Here is a 19,784-nt window from a genome sequence, read left to right on the forward strand (position 1 = left end):
GACAGTGCGTCCTAGCGGTTAAAGTCACGGATGGTATAAACGGGCATAGCTGGCACCTCACCAAACATCCTTGGCCGTCGGCTAACACCATCCTATTAATCTCTCCTCTATCTGGATGGTGAACAGCGGTCAGGAGTTGTCCATGTTAACAAATACTGTTTTTAGTGACTCCTACCTGGATGATGCTCACAGCAGTAGTCTGAGCTTTGGATGGTGAGCAGCTCTAGTTATTTGTGTTGTACTTTTAGTTTTAAAATTATATACACCACTGGGAAAGACGCAGGAAAAGAGTATAGAGCAGTACTCACTGTGAGTTGACTGTAATCTGTAATGAAAATACATACACTTGCTAGGCCAGATGCTCATCTGGTGTAAATTCACATAGCTCCATTAATAGCTTTTCTGTATATCTTAAGTTTGTAAGGTTACTTGTATCAGGCTATTGCTTTTCCTAGGAGAAGGGTTTGGGGCTATGAGAATGACTTTGTACTCAAGTATCTACGCATTCAGAGCATCACAGTCTAGTGAGTCTATGAAATTAGTGGGAATAAATGCAGTGTGCATTTTCAGTGTGCCATCTGAAAAAAACCCATATGAGTTTATGTCTAAATTAAATTTCTTCAAACATGTCAAAAGTATTAGTTCTCATTCAGGACTCCATAATTTAATCTGATGAAAATAAAGCCACTGTGAGCTATCCGAACTCAAAAAATTTGTCTGAAAAATGTCTGACCAGGTGAAAGATTTTTATTTCATGACTGGATAACTCAGAAAGGTTTAATTGATTTTATGAGATTGTCCAAAAATATTCACTTCTGAGCTAAAACCAAGTATGAAAAACTTCAGACAAAGGATTGGATTATTTTTAGATAAGGACTCTGAAGAGAGGCCTTGAGTGTAATTTTAACCTTAGTTATAATGGGCAAAAATTGTTGTTACTATAATATTACAATGATTGCTAGTCAAAAATAGGTAGGAAATTCTGCTTAATCAAACATCACATGTATTTGTATTTAACTAACCATAACATTTACCTAAAAGGGAAGTTGTTATAATTCAATTTTTGTAAAGATCATGAGAGCACATTAAAAAAACACTAATCTTTCACTGTAACCAGTCTATGACTTTTCTTTAAGAAAAGCGGGAAAAAGTTGTTCTCTAACAATTTTATAACCTAAGTGTTGATACGCAGTGTCAGGTAATTCAGTTAAGATTTTAACCTTTAAACACACTTCACTATTATGGCGAGGTATTTAAGATTTTTATTAGATAATGTTTTAGTCATTGCTGCCAACTACCTCTTTCTGAAATAGTTTGTGGATTATAGCTCTGGTTTACTTCAGCAGATCCTTTTGAGCCATCACTATCTATTGAGTGGGGGAGGGATAGCTCAGTGGTTTGAGCATTGGCCTGCTAAACCCAGGGTTGTGAGTTCAACCCCTGAGGGGGGCCATTTAGGGATCTGGGGCAAAAATTGGGGATTGGTCCTGCTTTGAGCAGGGGGTTGGACTAGATGACCTCCTGAGGTCCCTTCCAACCCTGATATTCTATGAGTTCTATGAGTGCCAAACATATGCAGGATGCTTGTATGCTAAAAATACCTTTGGAATTTTATGGGAATAAAAAATTAATCCACAGGCCAAATGCTAATTTGCTTTAAATACAATTGTGATAATTCTCAAAATAAGCAAAGCAATTAGTTCACATTGATAACAGATCCTTGATAATAATGTTACAAATACAACATAGTAAAATGATCTGATGCATTATTTTACATTAAAAATAGCAAGTGTCTGGTTTTTTCATCATTCACTCTTCTTTAATAATTCAGAGCCTTTAATGGCATCATGTTCCACCTGCCCAAGTGTTTTTGCACCAAAAAAATAAAATAAAATGGAAGGCCAGACATTGGGGATTTTATGGAATTTAAGAATAATCAGGTCAAAGTAAAATCATTTGTTTGGATTTCATCTCCTGTTGCAATTCAGATACAGAATTTCATTTAGCATTCTCTTAGAATAGCATCAATGGTTAAAGCAAACAGTGACAATCATCAATGGAACGCTAAGTTGATAGTCATAAGAAATGAAGCTAAAACGAGGAGTCCTTGTGCACCTTAGATGCTAGAGGGCTTATTCCTTCACCCACGTACTTCCCTGGTCCTTCTCGCATGAACAGAGAGCAACAATACCCGAAGTCCGAAGGTGCAAACAATTCGATGTTTATTGGGGTGAACTTCCAGCAAGCATGATTCCAGTTTCCTTCCTTAGTATCCTCCTTCCCAGCTCTGACACTACAGAGCCTTACACCTGTGTCCCTGTTCCCATTCCTGCCCTTAGCCAAACATGATTCCAATTTCCTTACCCCCATTCCCTGTTCCCATCTCCCCCTTTAGCAAAACATGATTCCAATTTTCTTACCCCCATTCCCTGTTCCCATCTCACATGCCCACCCCCAGTCACTTCCTCATTGACTACAGATTATATAGTAAAACTTGAGTTCTGCTTAGCTATACCTTAACCAATCATTTTCCTGAAATTTAACTAACCAATCCTAACATATTGTAACATGATTATGTAACCAATTATATCCCACCACCTTAATTAGTTTACACCCAGCAAAATTAATTATACAGCAGACAGGAACAATCACAAAACCAGACAGAGATTATACAGACAAACAGCAGCAAAGTGGGAACTATAATGACAAGACAATACAGAAGTGAGGATTTCACATCCCAGCTATTGATAAGTGAGTTCTTGCCAGACAGGATGCTATCAAACTAAGTTTCCTTTTACATTTTCTAGGCACTTCCCTTTCTCTGGAGGTGATAGGAACTATCAGGACAGGATTGTATTCCTAACAGCCGAATAGCACCTTATTTCAGTGTGACTAGTTTGGAATGTGAGGATGTGACTGTTTGCTTCCCAGCTTATGGCTGCCTCTGCTGCTTAGCCAAAGGCCTTAGCCTAAGACCAGGGCCTCAGACTGTCACAGTAAGAGAAGGCCCTTACACCAGCAGACAGTGATTTTGATTCTTTCTTTTATACCTCTATCACTAGCCAAGTGATAAGAATACACCTAAATTCTTAGAGTACAGGCCTTTGCAGACAGGCCTGAATATCTATATCCTAACATTAGAGACAAACAAATTTATTTGGGCATAAGCTTTCATGGGGTAGAACCCACTTCATCAGGTGCATGGAGTGGAAAATACAGGAGTGGGTATAAATACTCAGCACATGAACAGATGGGAGTTGCCTTACCAAGTAGGAGGTCACTCTAACAAGGCAATTCAATTAACAGTAGGATACCAAGGGAGAGAAAATTACTTTTGAAGTGGTAATGAGAGTGGCCCATTTCAAACACTTGAAAAGAAGGTGTGAGTAACAGTCGGGGGAAATTACTATGGGGGAAATTAGTTTTGTAATGACCCAACCACGCCCAGTCTTTATTCAGGCCTAATTTGATGGTATTCAGTTTGCAAATTAATTCCAGTTCTGCAGTTTCACATTGGAGTCTGTTTTTGAAGGTTTTCTGTTGAAGAATTGCCAGTTTTAGGTCTCTTATTGAGTGACCAGGGAGATTGAAGTGTTCTCCTACTGGTTTTTGAATGTTATAATTCTTGACATCTGATTTGTGTCCATTTATTCTTTTACATAGAGACTGTCCGGTTTGGCCAATTGGCAGAGGGGCATTGCTGGCACATGATGGTATATATCACATTGGTAGATGTGCAGGTGGACGAGCCCCTGGTGGCATGGCTGATGTGATTAGGTCCTATGATGGTGTCACTTGAATAGATATGTGGACAGAGTTGGCATTGGGCTTTGTTGCAACGATAGGTTCCTGGGTTAGTGTTTTTGTTGTGTGGTGTATGGTTGCTGGTTGGTATTTGCTTCAGGTTGGGGGGCTGTCTGTAAGCGAAGACTGGTCTGTCTCCCAAGATCCGTGAGAGTGAGGGATAGTCTTTCAGGATAGGTAGTAGATCTTTGATGATGCGATGGAGAGGTTTTAGTTGGGGGTTGAAGGTGACATCTGACATCAGGAATCATAACTTTCAAAAACCAGTAGGAGAACACTTCAACCTCTCTGGTCACTCAATAACAGACAAAGGTGGCAATTTTGCAGCAGAAAAGCTTCAAGAACAGACTCCAACGAGAAGCTGCTGAACTAGAATTAATTTGCAAACTAGATACCATTAACTTGGGCTTGAATAGAGACTGGGAGTGGCTGGGTCATTACACAAATTTAATCTATTTCCCCATGTTAAGTATCCTCACACCTTCCTGTCAACTGTCTGAAATGGAACATCTTGATAATCACTACAAAAGTTTTTTTTTCTCCTGCTGATAATAGCTCATCTTAACTAATTAGCCTCTTAGAGTTGGTATGGCAACTTCCACCTTTTCATGTTCTCAGTATGTGTATATATATATCTTCTTACTATATGTTCCATTCTATGCATCTGATGAAGTGTACTGTAGCCCACGAAAGCTTATGCTCAAATAAATTTGTTAGTCTCTAAGGTGCCACAAGTACATCTGTTGGACAGTAGAATACCAGCAGATCAGAATTTACTCATGGAGGCTACTAACAGTCCTTAACTCACATAATATATTAGCATGTGATAGGTCTTACCCTCATAAGTCAGACATGCCATTGATATAAGCACAGTAGCAGGAGAGCTGCTGAACAGCAGATAGGAGAGGGAGATTATATGTAAGCTTGTTTTGAAGGGAGAGCAAATGGAAAGAAGAAAATGTAGCTGAAAAACAGAAAGAGGTAGAAAAAATAATAACGACGTATAACTTAACAAGGAAATATGTAAGACAGACATTCCAGATTGTACCTAATCAAAGTTTAGTTTTTTTGTATATTTAAGAGCAAAGATTGGGCAGCACTACACTGCAGCAATAATGTCCGCTTCCAATTAGAGATGGAGGAAGCGTCAATAAAGAACATGATTGCTATCTTTGAGCACTTTTCCTTTAGGCCACCATTCCCAAGTTGTCTAATTGTCCTTGATGGGTTTTCTTTCCCCCCAGCAACCCCATCCAGTATCTAGCTGTTCTGGGCATCTGTGCAGAGACTAGGCATACAAATTCCTGCTATTGCCTCTTATTTTTCCTGCAAAGGAGCTGAAGCTTAGAAAGAACATTAGTTTAACGGGACAAGAACCCGTTAAAGTTTGGTTTGTATTTAAAACTTTTTAACCTCTCTAGACATGGCACAAACATTGGCTATTGCATTTCATAAATCCATTAAACTGCTTGTTGGAGGGAGGAGGACATGGGCTAAATCTTTTGGTAAAAAGAAGGTAAAAAGTTGGAAGGGGAATTAAATGTGATGGGATTACTGATTAAAACTTGCCTGGGTAACTTACAGTTGAGTGCAAATAGGTACTATCGGTGTCTTCCTTCTAAATGTTCATTTCAAATACTTCCAAATTCAGGAATTTTTTCTCCACAGCGGGCCACTAGTTAGTTTTTACCCCATTAATTTATTTACATGTCAGAACAATCCTGCACTGGCTTTTCCAGTATTAAATGTGATGATTTTAGAACTCCATGGTGTAGAGACTTTGGAATAGAGAATTAGGTCCTATCGTGATAAAAATGAAGAAAATGCAGAGTTACAGATGAAGCACCTGCATTAAAAAAAGTATTAAGGAAGTAGTCCACTGTTCCTATAGTTTGGGTTTTCCCCAGGACTCTTTGCTCTTTTTGTTCTGAGTTGTATACATGGGTAAAATATTTTTAGTGCATAGACTAAAATGTAATGTGCACACTAAAAATCTCTGTAGAGCCCATATTCAGTGGATCCACATACTTAAAACAAATTAATGTTTAGATTTACTAGTTGTACATGCTCATTAATGAAGTCAAATATGTCCACAATTTTAAAAGTGACCTGTAGAAAAAATTGTCAGAATGGAGGATCCCAATACTAAAAGGCTACCCAAATTAAAACTGCTCTTTCAATTGAATACAGTATTATTCACTTACCTCCTTTCATTTGGACATACTGTTGTTTTATGCTGATAAACAGCTGCTGTGTTCCACACATTTCAGCAGTGGCTGAAGTGATTTTTCAAAACAATATATTGGAACACCTAATTCTTTCTGTCATTCTTTTTCTCAACCATAGTATCTAGGCACTGACTCCAATGGAGACTGACAATTCAGACACTGTGTAGTGTGGTGTGTGTATGTATCTATGTGTGTGTAAGCGTATAGTTTTATAAATATATATTATAATATTTTGGAAGCAGATTTTCTTGAAACAATAAACGTTTAACTTGCTGTGTATGACCTGTGTTTTGTTCTTTCTTCTCTCTTCTTCTGCCTCTGTGTCTATTTTCCCATTTCCCAACTGCTATTTCTCTGCCACCCTGGCCCTCCCTTAACTCTCCTCAAGCAGCTACTATTTTAACCCCAGTTCTTTCCCAGCCCCTCTATAGCTTTCTCTGCACTGTGGAAATGACATTGTCAATAAATGCTGACAATGGATGCAGCTGAATGGTTCTGAACACAGTTAAACTGCAAGTACAGTCCGGGACAAACCATGCTCAGCACAGTCTGAGCACCTGTTGTCAGCAAGGGGTAGACACACCCATGGAATCCTTGATCTCCTTCCAGCTCCTGGCAGACCAGCAAGGAGAAGGATTCCTTGCACAGTGAGTATTCATCACAGAGTTGGCTTGGAGCATTTACAGACTGAGGCAGGGAGTGCCATGCAGAATGGTGTGTTGTGAAGGGGGCTGTTTGATCAGCAGGCCTAGTGATCAGGGCTTGCTGGTCCATTCACTGTGTCCCCTGAATCCCCTGAATGGGGTTCAGCTAGGTCAGCTTCCTTGTAAGTAACCCTGCAGTCCTGCCCATGTGCTAGATGCCTTAGAAACAGAATACGTATCACTGAGCCTACCTTTCTACTCTCCCAAAACAGTCCCCTTCTGACTATAAAAAGAATAAAAGAAACAGTCCTGACAATGATAATAAATCAACTTTGGATTTTGAAGCAATTGTTTATTTACATCTTAACAGAAATTCCTGGGTCCTGAAAAACTCTAAGATCAGCTCTCTCATCCTATGCTTGAAATACTTAACAATGGTCTCCATCTGATCATGGCCCCTTCCTATGCTGGTGGAGCTACAGGCCAATCAGAACCAGTGGAGCAGCCTCCTGAGACTGACAAAAGAGACCCAGCTCAGGCAGCTACTTCCCTACCAGCAGCTACTTTCCCACTGCTCAGCCTGGAGCCACCCGTTGCTGGGGAGCTGCAGAAGCCACCGATGCCACCAGAGTCCCATCTCTAAAGGTGTAAGGGTAGCAACAGGAGCAACTCAAAGGAGGTATTGTTACTGACATATTCCTGCTGCCTGCCTGCATCTGGGAAAAGAAGCAGCTACCCAGAAAGAAGAATCTGCCCCATCCCAAATCAATGCACGACCCCAGTGCCCAAGCAAGGAGTTCTAGTACACCTCAGTACTAGAAGAGAGACCCCAGTGCAGGACTCCAGACCTGGTCCCTAGCACATGCCAGTAATTTCAGTGCAGGGCCACAAGCCCCAGCAGAGGACTATAGCACACTCCAGTGAGAAACTCCTGAGCAGGTCTCCAGCACACTCCAGCGTGGGACTCCAGCGTGGGACTCCAGAGAGAGACACCTGAAGCCCAGTGGGAAACCCCAATATCCTGTCACTGGTATCTGCACTCTGCAATGTCTAGGTGTTTAGACTGTACTCACGATACCATTAGGAAAGTTGCAGAAGACTGAAAGAAAGCTAGTGTTGTGCCAATATTTAAAAAGGGTAAATGGGATGACCCGGGTAGTTATAGACCTGTGAGTTTGACATCGATCCTAGGAAAGATAATGGAGCTGCTTAGGTGGGACTCAATTAATAAAGACTTAAAGGAGGGCAATATAACTCATACCAATCAACATGGGTTTATGAAAAATAGATCCTGTCAAACTAACTGGATATCTTTCTTTGATGAGACTACAAGTTTGGTTGATGAAGATAATGATATTGATGTAATATACTTAGACTTCTGTAAGGCTTGGTACCACACAACATTTTGATTAAAAAACTAGAATGATAAAAAGTTAACATGGCAGCCATTGAATGGATTAAAAGCTAGCTAATGGATAGGTTGCAAAATGTAATCGTAGTTGGAGAATCATCAGACCGATGTGTTTCTAATGGGGTCCTGCAGGGACTGGTTCTTGGTCCTATGCTACTTAACATTTTTGTTAATGAGCTGGAAGACAATATAAAATACTAATTTATAAAGTTTACAGATGACACAAAAATTGGGTAAGTGGTAAATAATGAAAAAGACAGGTCACTGATACAGAGCAATCTGGATCACTTAGTAAACTGGGCACAAGAAAACAATATGCATTTTAAATATGGTTAAATGTAGGCCACACTTACAGGATGAGGTAGACTATCCTGGGAAGAGTGACTCTGAAAAAGATTTGGGGGGTCATGGTGGAGAGTCAGCTGAACATGAGTTCTCAGTGCAACACTGTGGCCAAAAGGGCTAATCCAATCTTTGGATGCACAGACAAGAGAATCCTAAGTAGGAGTAGAGAGGTTAATTTACCTCTGTACTTGGCACTGGTGTGACCACTTCTGGAATTCTGTGGATGTCCACAGTTGAAGAAGGATGTTGATATATTGGAAAGGTTCAGAGAAGAGCCACAAGAATGATTAAAGGATTAGAAAACCTGCCTTATAGTGATAAAATGGATAGACTGAGCTCCTTGAGTCTAACAAAGAGAAGGTTAAGGAGTGACTTGTTTACAGTCTATAAATACCTACATGCGGAACAAATATTTAATAATGGGCTTTTCAGTCACTCAAGCAGAGAAGGTATAATTTGATCCAATGGCTGGAAGTTGAAGCTAGACAAATTTAGATGGGAAATAAGATGTAAATTTTTAACAGTGACAGTAATGAACCATTGGAACAACTTACCAAGAGTCATGGCAGATTCTGCACACTGACAATTTTTAAATCACGATTAGATGTTTTTCGAAAAGATATTGTCTAGGAATTATTTTGAGGATGTTCTATGGCCTGTGTTATACAGGAGTTCAGACTAGATGATCACAGTGGGCCCTTCTGATCTTGGAATCTATGAATTTGTCCATCACCACGTTGCCCATAAGCATGTTGGCAATGAGTGGGAAGACGTTCTATTGTCAGCAGACCCTCTTTTTTCTCAGGGTGATCCCTGATCTAGGCTGTACTCTGGATGTTTGGTGAGCTTTAAAATGATCTTTGGAAAGAACTATAGTTCTTCAGTCTTTTGAAGGATGAAGGGCTTGGGATGGACCTAGTGAACATTTCACTGATTTAAGGCTGAGTGCCTGGGAAGCTGTCACAGTTCTCAGGCTGCTGATGGGTGCTTCTTACTAGACAGGCATTAGGAACTCCTTCGAGCACCTCCATCTACCTAAGTAGGAGTCTCTATGACATAAATTGAGGTAGTCTTTTTATGTGACAGGGGATGAGGCGCTGGTTCCCACTCCCCTCGTCTCTATTCTCAGATTCTATAACCCAGAAAGGGGAAGAGGGTAGCGACCTCAACTGCCTAGCCTTGATGCTTACGAGAGCTATCTTACTCAGCCAGTATACCAGGGTCACTGTTTCCCTGTAAGAAGGCGAGGGAAGGGCATGTTGGTAAATGGCCTTCCTGGGGTAGTTCCTTGCAGGCTTCCAGGAGTCTCCTCTGGGAGTGGTAGAGCCACGGTCTGCTCTTTCCTAGAGCTGTCCAGCAACTGCTGGGAACTTTCTGTTTTTAGCCCTTGTTCCACTCTTGAGATGATTGACAGGACCAGAGGGATAAAGCCAGTCTTGCTCATAACTATTTAACCCGTCCATAATAGACGCTTACTAGTCTGAAGGGGCTACAGGTTCCCTGAGTGTGGGAACATTGCTCTCTTTCTATGGCCACTTACAGGGCAAAGAGAGAGGAAGCCTTGGTGGCAGACACAGACAAGGCCTTCTTAATCTAGTCTGGTCTTTTCTCCTTTCCTTTACCAAACATACTCCTCAGTACATGTAGCTCTCACCTGTAGAGTATTGAATGCCCTTGTCTCTGCTAATCTTCTTCATCATCACCACACCACCAACCTGTTTAAAAAGCTGCTAGACATCTGCATTTCTGACTGGTGTAGCAAAGACCAAGTGAAATCTGGGGGCCAAATTCATCTTTACTAACACAGTGAGATGCATTAGTAGCTCCTTTCACCATCCTGGTTTCTCACCACAGTAAAGGAGTATTCCACCATTGACCTTCCCTTGTTTCATCCAGTAGGATGCAGTTTTAATCTCTGTTTCACCAGAACACAGTGCTAAGAGAATGACCAGGTGCCAACCTCTCACTGGCAAACACTATCTACATTTGGAATAGTGCTGGTTCCCTGTTGTTCCCCCATCTGATGAGAGGTCACAGACACTTTGCACTACTGCAAACCATTCCCCCCTGGCAGACTTCCTGATGGTCTGGACCCTGAAAACAAGTAGAATCACTATCACAGGGTGGTTGGGCCCAGTAAACAAAGCAGGTCCAGCTCCCCTGTGCCAGAGCAATTGCTCCAATCTGGCTAACAAAGAGGGCAGGGCAGCACCCGGGGGCTATAAAGGATGAGAGAGCAACCCAGTGAGGGGGAATCCCAGTGAGTCAGATCCAACTGGTTCAAGTCAGGAAGTGCAGGTGAGAGTTGCCAGTGACCACGGGACTGCAGAGTCCTGCACTTAGGACGGAAGAATCCCATGCACCGCTACAGACTAGGGACCGAATGGCTCAGCAGCAGTGCTGCAGAAAAGGACCTAGGGGTTACAGTGGACGAGAAGCTGGATATGAGTCAACAGTGTGCCCTTGTTGCCAAGAAGGCCAATTGCATTTTGGGATTTATATGTAGGGGCATTGCCAGCAGATCGAGGGACGTGATCGTTCACCTCTATTAGACTTTGTTGAGGCCTCATCTGGAGTACTGTGTCCAGTTTTGGGCTCCACACTACAAGAAGGATGTGGAAAAGAGTCCAGTGGAGGGCAACAAAAATGATTAGGGGGCTGGAACACATGACTTATGAGGAGAGGCTGAGGGAACTGGGATTGTTTAGTCTGCAGAAGAGAAGAATGAGGGGGGATTTGATAGCTGCTTTCAACTACCTGAAAGGGGGTTCCAAAGAGGATGGATCTAGACTGTTCTCAGTGGTAGCTGATGATAGAACAAGGAATAAATGGTCTCAAGTTGCAGTGAGGGAGGTTTAGGTTGGATATTAGGAAAAACCTTTTTCACTAGGAGGGTGGTGAAACAATGGAATGCGTTACCTAGGGAGGTGGTGGAATCTCCTTCCTTAGAAGTTTTTAAGGTCAGGCTTGACAAAGCCCTGGCTGGGATGCTTTAGTTGGGGATTGGTCCTGCTTTGAGCAGAGGGTTGGACTAGATGACCTCCTGAGGTCCCTTCCAAAACTGATATTCTATGAATCTATGATTCTATGACTGGAGGAGTCCCAGAAGGAAGCGGAAGGCAAGAGAGTAACAAGAGGGATTTGCTAGCTGGTGTCCCCAGGCCAGAGCTAGGGCCAGAAGGCCAAAGGCTTGGGGGCTTACCTACTGAAATCTGTGGGCCAGAGAGCTGGACCTGAGGAACTGTGAGAGGGCCAGGAGAGTGAGGAATGCTCCCATGGCAAGGAAGTTCCCAGAAGAGAGACTATGGGAGTGCCCACTGGGGAAAGGGTGGGTGCACCCCAATTGGAAGGGCTAGGGTGGCTGCTCTAGTACAAGGACAGGAGATGACTGACAGTGTCCGGGCATGGTTGGAGGCATCAGTGCATGGTATTTGGGGAATGGAATGATGAGTTGTCTTGAGTTTTAATGATTGCTTGCACTGGTGTGAAAATGGACTACATGTCTGACACTTTTGTTACGGACTATGTTCTTATAATAAACTACCCCTGGTAGTAGTGCAACAAGAAAGCCTGAAGTTATTGAGGTCTCCTAAGTAGGAAAACTGAGACAATCACATACTAATACATCCCTGAAAGTTGTAACAGTAATAATTAATACTTTGTCCTTCCATAGCACCTTGCCTTTGAGGCTCTCAAAGTGCTTTCAAACAGGAACAATTTAAGCACTATGTCACCCCTGCAGGATAGCTAAGTATTATTGGCCCCACATTATGCAAAAGAAAACTGACCAAGAGAGAGAGATTGACTTTCTTAAAAGTACACAGGAAGGATTTGCTTCACTCACAGCTTGCAAAGTGGGGTGCAAATAACCCAGATCTCCTGACACAGAATCCTGCATGTCAAAAATAAGACCATCCATATGAACATTTCTCTCACCCTTTCTCTCAAATGAGCATTTAAAATGGAAGCAACAACACAACCCTTGTATAGTATCATCAGTGAACATGCTGGGATAAAATAGCAGACTCCTGAATTATAACCTACATGAAAAGGGTGTGCATAATGTTACAGTAAAAACCACTACACATTTGGATCAAATAGCTTTTATGTCAGACATCTGATTATCTAGTTAAAAATCTATTCCTCGTGCACAGATGTATAACACCAGCTTTGCACATGAGATTTAAATATCTATTTCTAACAAACAAATGAATCATTCTTAAGTGGAAATAAACTGAAAATGGAAAAATAAATGTATAAATTTGCTATTTTCACCACTGTCTTTTCTGTTGCATTTTGTATGGCTCAGGTGTGTGCTGAATATATATACCTGTTGGATGACTAGGATCACTCTTTCTTCTTACTGCCATGAAAGAATTAAATACAAAATCTTCTGTAGGAAGCAATTGTGAAGTGTGGAAGTTTCTAGTCAGGCAAATAAATTGGATTTAAGTATATTACAGTCATAATCTTTTCTGCCTCTCTCCAGACAGCCTTTGTACATGGAGAAATGAGAATGTATTCTCAGACAAATCTTGACCTGAGGGAGAAGGCTGCGGGAATCTGGATTTTCAATAACATAAGACAATAAAGCTCAGACTTCTAACCTGCTGCAATATGGTAAAAGTATAAAGAGCTTAGCAACTAATAAAAGAAAAGGGTCTTCCAACTCATATTTGAAGATCTAGACCCCCAAAAGGACACTTCATAAAGATCATAATGGGTTAGTCAGTATCTAACAGATACAATGTACCTTGTTGACCAATTGTCTGACAGTTGTCTTCTACAGGTCTGGATATTAATAAAGTCTTGTGTTGATTTCCTTTGGGTATTTTGTCCTCATAATTGTACATCTACTTGTTGTGACATTGCAGCTTGCTATATACTTATTTAATGTGAGTTTTATAGCAAAATGTATGTATGCTATTGTTTCCTTAGATGATATGCACATATTGAAAATTTTATCTCCCTCTAAGGTACACTGAATCAAAGTAGTTACAGTGCAAGGGAGAGTACATGATCTTAGGGCAAAGAGGAAATCCACATGTGTTTTCCCCTTAGGTCTGAACACTGTCTTACTCTCCTTACATTATATAGAGAATATAAAGGGATTCAATTATCCCTGCATTTTTATTGTTAATAATAATAAAAATGTGCTCTAGATAGTATATTCCAGTTAATATTTTGACAGATAATGCTAGTGTAAAGTAAATGTCACTCACACAGTAAGATCAAGGGAAAATAGATGCATAAGAAAGATCATAGAGTGGCTTATGTAGTGAAAATGAAGCCTGTTAAAAACTGCTCTTCCTAACAAAACAAAGAACCTATCTTCAGCTTGATCCTGCTCTCTCCATTTTCTGTAGATATAGTCACTTTATAAAATGCAAATATTTAGAGATTACACATTTATATATAAAATTGCAGTTTTCCATGTAATCCCAAAGACAATTTTAAAAATATTTTAAAAATATATTATGTCAACATAATTCTACCAGTGTCATTGACAATGACATCACAGCCATGTGATATCAAAATAGGGAAGATACAAATGTCAGCATTTAGTCATGCCATGATTCATCCTGGATCAACCCCACAATGATATGGGGTAATGCAGCAAGATGCACACTATTTAGGTGAAAGAACACTGTTAGCCTGGCTAGTGTGTGTGTGTGTGTGTGTAAAATAGGAGTGTAAATCTTCATTGACCTGTGCATGCTAAAGGGCAAATCCTGCTCTACTTCCATAAGTGCAGAAGATTCTGGACGAAGTGGAATTGATGTGGCCTCACTGTTCATAGGAAGCAGGATTTGGAGTGCCCATGCAGGGGGTCTGCACAGCACAGTTCCTCAGGAGATCCCAACATAACACTACGGAGAAAAGATTTGGGGTAAGAAAAGAGGGAGGTTGCAACTACTCAGCTCCATCAGCCTCATCTCATTGAAACTAGTGAAAGTCTTTCCACTTTGATTTGCTTTGGATTGGTCCCATAGAGGGGAATCACCTGAAAGTTGCAATAGCAACAACAGAGCTTGCCTAATGTTACTCCATGCCCTACACAGAATTCTCTGAATCTTATCTCACCCTACCGACTTCCCAAACATACAACCCAGTTGTTTCCTAGGGACAAAATTTCCCTCATAACACTTAAAATACCTCATTCCCTTTTCATTCAAATTTGAATGTTATATATCTGGAACATGGAGGAATAATATCAGAGGACATAGGAAACATTAGCTAAATTTTTTCCCAGGTTGAATTTCATATAACTAATACAGCAGAGGAAAAACCACCCAAAACAATGGGAAGGAAAATCTTAGGAAGTGGTAATGCTGAAAGAGACCGAGGGGTAATAGAATCATAGAATATCAGGGTTGGAAGGGACCCCAGAAGGTCATCTAGTCCAACCCCCTGCTCAAAGCAGGACCAATTCCCAGTTAAATCATCCCAGCCAGGGCTTTGTCAAGCCTGACCTTAAAAACCTCTAAGGAAAGAGATTCTACCACCTCCCTAGGTAACGCATTCCAGTGTTTCACCACCCTCATAGTGAAAAAGTTTTTCCTAATATCCAATCTAAACCTCCCCCACTGCAACTTGAGACCATTACTCCTCGTTCTGTCATCTGCTACCATTGAGAACAGTCTAGAGCCATCCTCTTTGGAACCCCCTTTCAGGTAGTTGAAAGCAGCTATCAAATCCCCCCTCATTCTTCTCTTCTGCAGACTAAACAATCCCAGCTCCCTCAGCCTCTCCTCATAAGTCATGTGTCTAGACCCCTAATCATTTTTGTTGCCCTTCGCTGGACTCTCTCCAATTTATCCACATCCTTCTTGTAGTGTGGGGCCCAAAACTGGACACAGTACTCCAGATGAGGCCTCACCAATGTCGAATAGAGGGGAACGATCACGTCCCTCGATCTGCTCGCTATGCCCCTACTTATACATCCCAAAATGCCATTGGCCTTCTTGGCAACAAGGGCACACTGCTGACTCATATCCAGCTTCTCGTCCACTGTCACCCCTAGGTCCTTTTCCGCAGAACTGCTGCCTAGCCATTCAGTCCCTAGTCTGTAGCAGTGCATTGGATTCTTCCGTCGTAAGTGCAGGACCCTGCACTTATCCTTATTGAACCTCATCAGATTTCTTTTGGCCCAATCCTCCAATTTGTCTAGGTCCTTCTGTATCCTATCCCTCCCCTCCAGCGTATCTATCACTCCTCCCAGTTTAGTATCATCCGCAAATTTGCTGAGTGTGCAATCTACATCATCCTCCAGATCAATTATGAAGATATTGAACAAAACCGGCCCCAGGACCGACCCCTGGGGCACTCCACTTGACACCGGCTGCCAACTAGACATGGAGCCATTGATCACTACCCGTTGAGCCCGACAATCTAGGCAGCTTTCTACCCACCTTATAGTGCATTCATCCAGCAATAGTGGACAGTATAGTAAACTTGAGCGTCCCGTATGATATGGCAGCATAAAAAAGCCAATGCCAATGGTGAGTTGCATCAACAGAAGCATGCGTCAGTGGGGAAAGGAGGTAATAGGCCCTCTCTGTGTAGCTCTGCACCAGTGGCACCAATTAAGGGATGGGAGGGAGGGGCGCAATCAGCCCTCCATCCCCTCCAAGGTTTTTGTACTTGCTCAAATTTCATCCAGAGCTGAGGGGACCATGATCTGACCACTTTTAAGCAGTGGTCCCATACTAAATCAGTACAGCTGCTGCCAGAACATAGCTCTGGCTATGTGGTCACAACACCACTGAAATTTTACCCAGTCGGCCCTCTGCACAGTTGGAAGGGTGGCCAGACCAAATGCTGGTGTAACCTGCTGCAGGGGGAGTCTGTTCCTATGTGATGGAACACAGAGGAGTCCTCTGAGAACTCTACTCTTGGTGGCACCAGCTCGTGCACTGCATGGGTGAGAGAGACCCAGAGTCCCTTTGGGAGAGAATGGAGTGGAACAAGCAGGGACTGGAATGAGGTCCCTACTAGGGGGCTGGGAGGGCAAGAGGACTGGAATTTGCCTCCCCCAATAAATAGCTGAATTTCCACCACTTCTCTGCACCTAATTCTAATTAACAGGATAATAGATAAGTTCATGGGAACTGAAAGAAGAGTAACAAAAATTATGCTGGAAGTATTTACTTAAGGGAAAGATTAAGAGAGCTAATTATAGAAAAGTTAGCTAAGTGAAAAAGGGACATTCTATTCTATATAAATTCTGAATAGTTGTGGTTTCTGATTAAAATATTTTTGACAAAAAAATGGGTTTTGGACTAAAGATTTTCATGAAAAATGTCTGCATTCTGTGGAAAATTTAACTTATTGTTGAGAAACTGAATACTTCAAAAACCTAAAAATTTTATCCAAATCCAAAACTGTCTTGATTTGGAAATGCTGCTGTGGTTCCTATGGGAGTTGTGGTTGGGAGCCTCATGCCCCCATTCTTCTCAGTGGGCTAGGTTCCCCATTCAGACTACATCTCCCAGGATGCAAGACAACCTGGTACTCTTATAATGCATGGTGATTGCTCAGCAAGAGAGGAGCCCTGGTGCACAATGGGAGATGTAATCTAGCTAGTGAGCTTGGTCCACAGAGGAGAAGGGAGGTATGAGGAACCTGAACAGCAACTCCTATGAGGCACTGCTGCAGCAGCATTTACAAAACAATTTTTTTTTAATTGTTGACCCAAATTTCTCTGTTTTTTATTTTTTGCCAAAAAGTCAAAATCCTGAGCAGAAAAAAAACCTATTGATTGATACCAGTCTCATCATTGTAGTATCAGAGCACCTTACAACAGTAACATGACTAACATCTGTCAAATACAACATGACTTGGTTACAGTATGCAAAAATTTAAAGGTCTGAAGACCATAAAAGTAGAGGATGGGTTTGTTTGTTTTTTTTTTCCAGTGTGATACACTAAGAGTAATGGGATAAAAGGAATAAAGTAAAAATCTGTCTGAATAGCAGGAAGAAGTTCCTGTCAAGGAGATGTATTCAGCTACAGAAAAGTCTCTCAAGGTAAGTGGTGAGCACTCAACCACTGGTACTTTTAAAACTGGACAAATACTAGAAAGTATTCTGGATGAAACAATTCTGTATTGGGAGGGGTTTGGACCGGTTGAACCAGTAAATCTTCTCCACTTTTAAGTTCTGTTAATCTAGAAACTTTTGTACCATTCAAGTTCAGTTTCCTTACAGGAACCATACAAAGTAGAACAATAAGAGTTGATCTCAGAACAGCAGTATTTAGACAATGAAATTCCCCACTGGCAACTGAGCTCATTACTTACTTTGATATAGCCTAAGAAAGTCTACACATGCACCAGATTTACAAACCAGGGTGAGTTTAATTAATGGACTACAAATATTAAAGCCAAAATTCTAATCTCAAACCAACATGTTGGCCCTCGACCTGTAAGGAGTTTGATTCTGTGTGCAGTGGGAGAGAACATTAGAACTGAGATCTATATGGAACTGAGAACAGAATTTAGCCCAAAGCATTATTACGAGTTTAGTGCGACTTTTATGAATGTTTATTCCTTAAGTCACCTTTCTTGACTTTTTTGGTGTGGGTTAGTGCTGAGAAGTGTTGGGGTTTGTTTCTCTTCCTATCTAATGTTCTTTAAAGAAACAGAACTGTACGAATAGCTTTGTCCTAAAAGCAAACCTAACAAATTTTAGCTTTTTTGAAACTGATGAAAAGTTGAGAAACAATCCACTCTGTATTAACATATTATATCTGAAGCACCCACTATGTAATACCTATAGTGTATTTGTGTACTAAATCAGAGATTACATGTATATTACATCACATTAAAAATCATTTCAAAAGGAAAAATAATGTAGTCTTGCTTTTTTCTGTCTAAATGTATATATATCTATATATAAAATTTTATATATATATAGCCCCACTAGAATCTGAAATGCCTCTCGGTAATTTAAAAATAGAACAATAATAATTTCTGTGTATGTGTCCCTTCCCAGCCTGTAAGAAATACCTTAATTCAGAAGTTGTTTTTTGGTGTGTTATTACTGAGAGTTTGGTGTTTGGTTTTTTTTCCCCCCACCTGCTTATGCGCTGTGTGTGGCCTTATTCTGTGTCTTTATGTATGAACATATTACTGGAGGAAAGTTAAGATGGAATTATTTTTGCATTTAGTCTGAAATTAATTCCAAGATCATTCTGATCTTTTGCAGGAGTGAGTTCCATAGCCTTGGTCTAGTTCTTATGAAAGCCCAGTCTCTGATGCTCACATACTTCCTCCCATTGATCTGGGGTTACAAAGCCATTTTATGGTTCAGAAAAGTTCTTTGGGGCATGACTTTGCTATCCATTACAATCTACATACCACACAGACTATGCTGACAGCTTGTGCCACACGCTCTCAAAGAAACTGCGGAATCACCTGATCAACATCCTCTACAGCAAACAGGGAAAGATTAAGAATGAGCTCTCAAAAATGGATACTCTCATAAAAAAACAACCTTCCACACAAACTTCCTCGTGGCTGGATTTTACTAAAACTAGACAAGCCATTTACAACGCACACTTTGCTTCTCTACAAAAGAAAAAGGACACTAAACTTTCTAAACTACTACATGCTACAAGGGGCCACAGCAATGGTTCCCTCAACCCACCTAGCAATATTGTTAACCTATCCAACTATAATCTCAGCCCAGCAGAAGCAGCTGTTCTATCTCGGGGCCTTTCCTTCTGCCCCTCCACCCCCACGAACATGATACAGTTCTGTGGTGACCTAGAATCCTATTTTCGACGTCTCCGACTCAAGGAATATTTCCAAAATACCTCTGAACAACATACTAATCCACAGAGACCTCCCTACCAACACTACAGAAAGAGGGATTCTAGGTGGACTCCTCCTGAAGGTCGAAACAGCAGACTGGACTTCTACACAGAGTGCTTCCGCCGACGTGCACGGGCTGAAATTGTGGAAAAGCAGCATCACTTGCCCCATAACCTCAGCCGTGCAGAACACAATGCCATCCACAGCCTCAGAAACAACTCTGACATCATAATCAAAAAGGCTGACAAAGGAGGTGCTGTTGTCATCATGAATAGGTCGGAATATGAACAAGAGGCTGCTCGGCAGCTCTCCAACACGAGTTTCTACAAGCCATTACCCTATGATCCCACTGAGAGTTACCAAAAGCAACTACAGCATTTGCTCAAGAAACTTCCTGAAAAAGCACAAGATCAAATCCGCACAGACACACCCCTGGAACCCCGACCTGGGATATTCTATCTACTACCCAAGATCCATAAACCTGGAAATCCTGGGCGCCCCATCATCTCAGGCATTGGCACCCTGACAGCAGGATT

General features: G+C 41.3%; 1 protein-coding gene across 1 annotated transcript in view; it reads left to right on the forward strand.

Moving 5' to 3' along the window:
* The window catches only part of LOC144930751 (uncharacterized), a 69,958-nt gene that overhangs the window by 28,592 nt on the left and 21,582 nt on the right, over window positions 1-19,784 (forward strand). The gene's annotated exons all lie outside the window — the stretch shown is intronic.

Source organism: Lepidochelys kempii, chromosome 7 (assembly GCF_965140285.1).
Source record: "Lepidochelys kempii isolate rLepKem1 chromosome 7, rLepKem1.hap1, whole genome shotgun sequence".
Taxonomy (NCBI): domain Eukaryota; kingdom Metazoa; phylum Chordata; order Testudines; family Cheloniidae; genus Lepidochelys; species Lepidochelys kempii.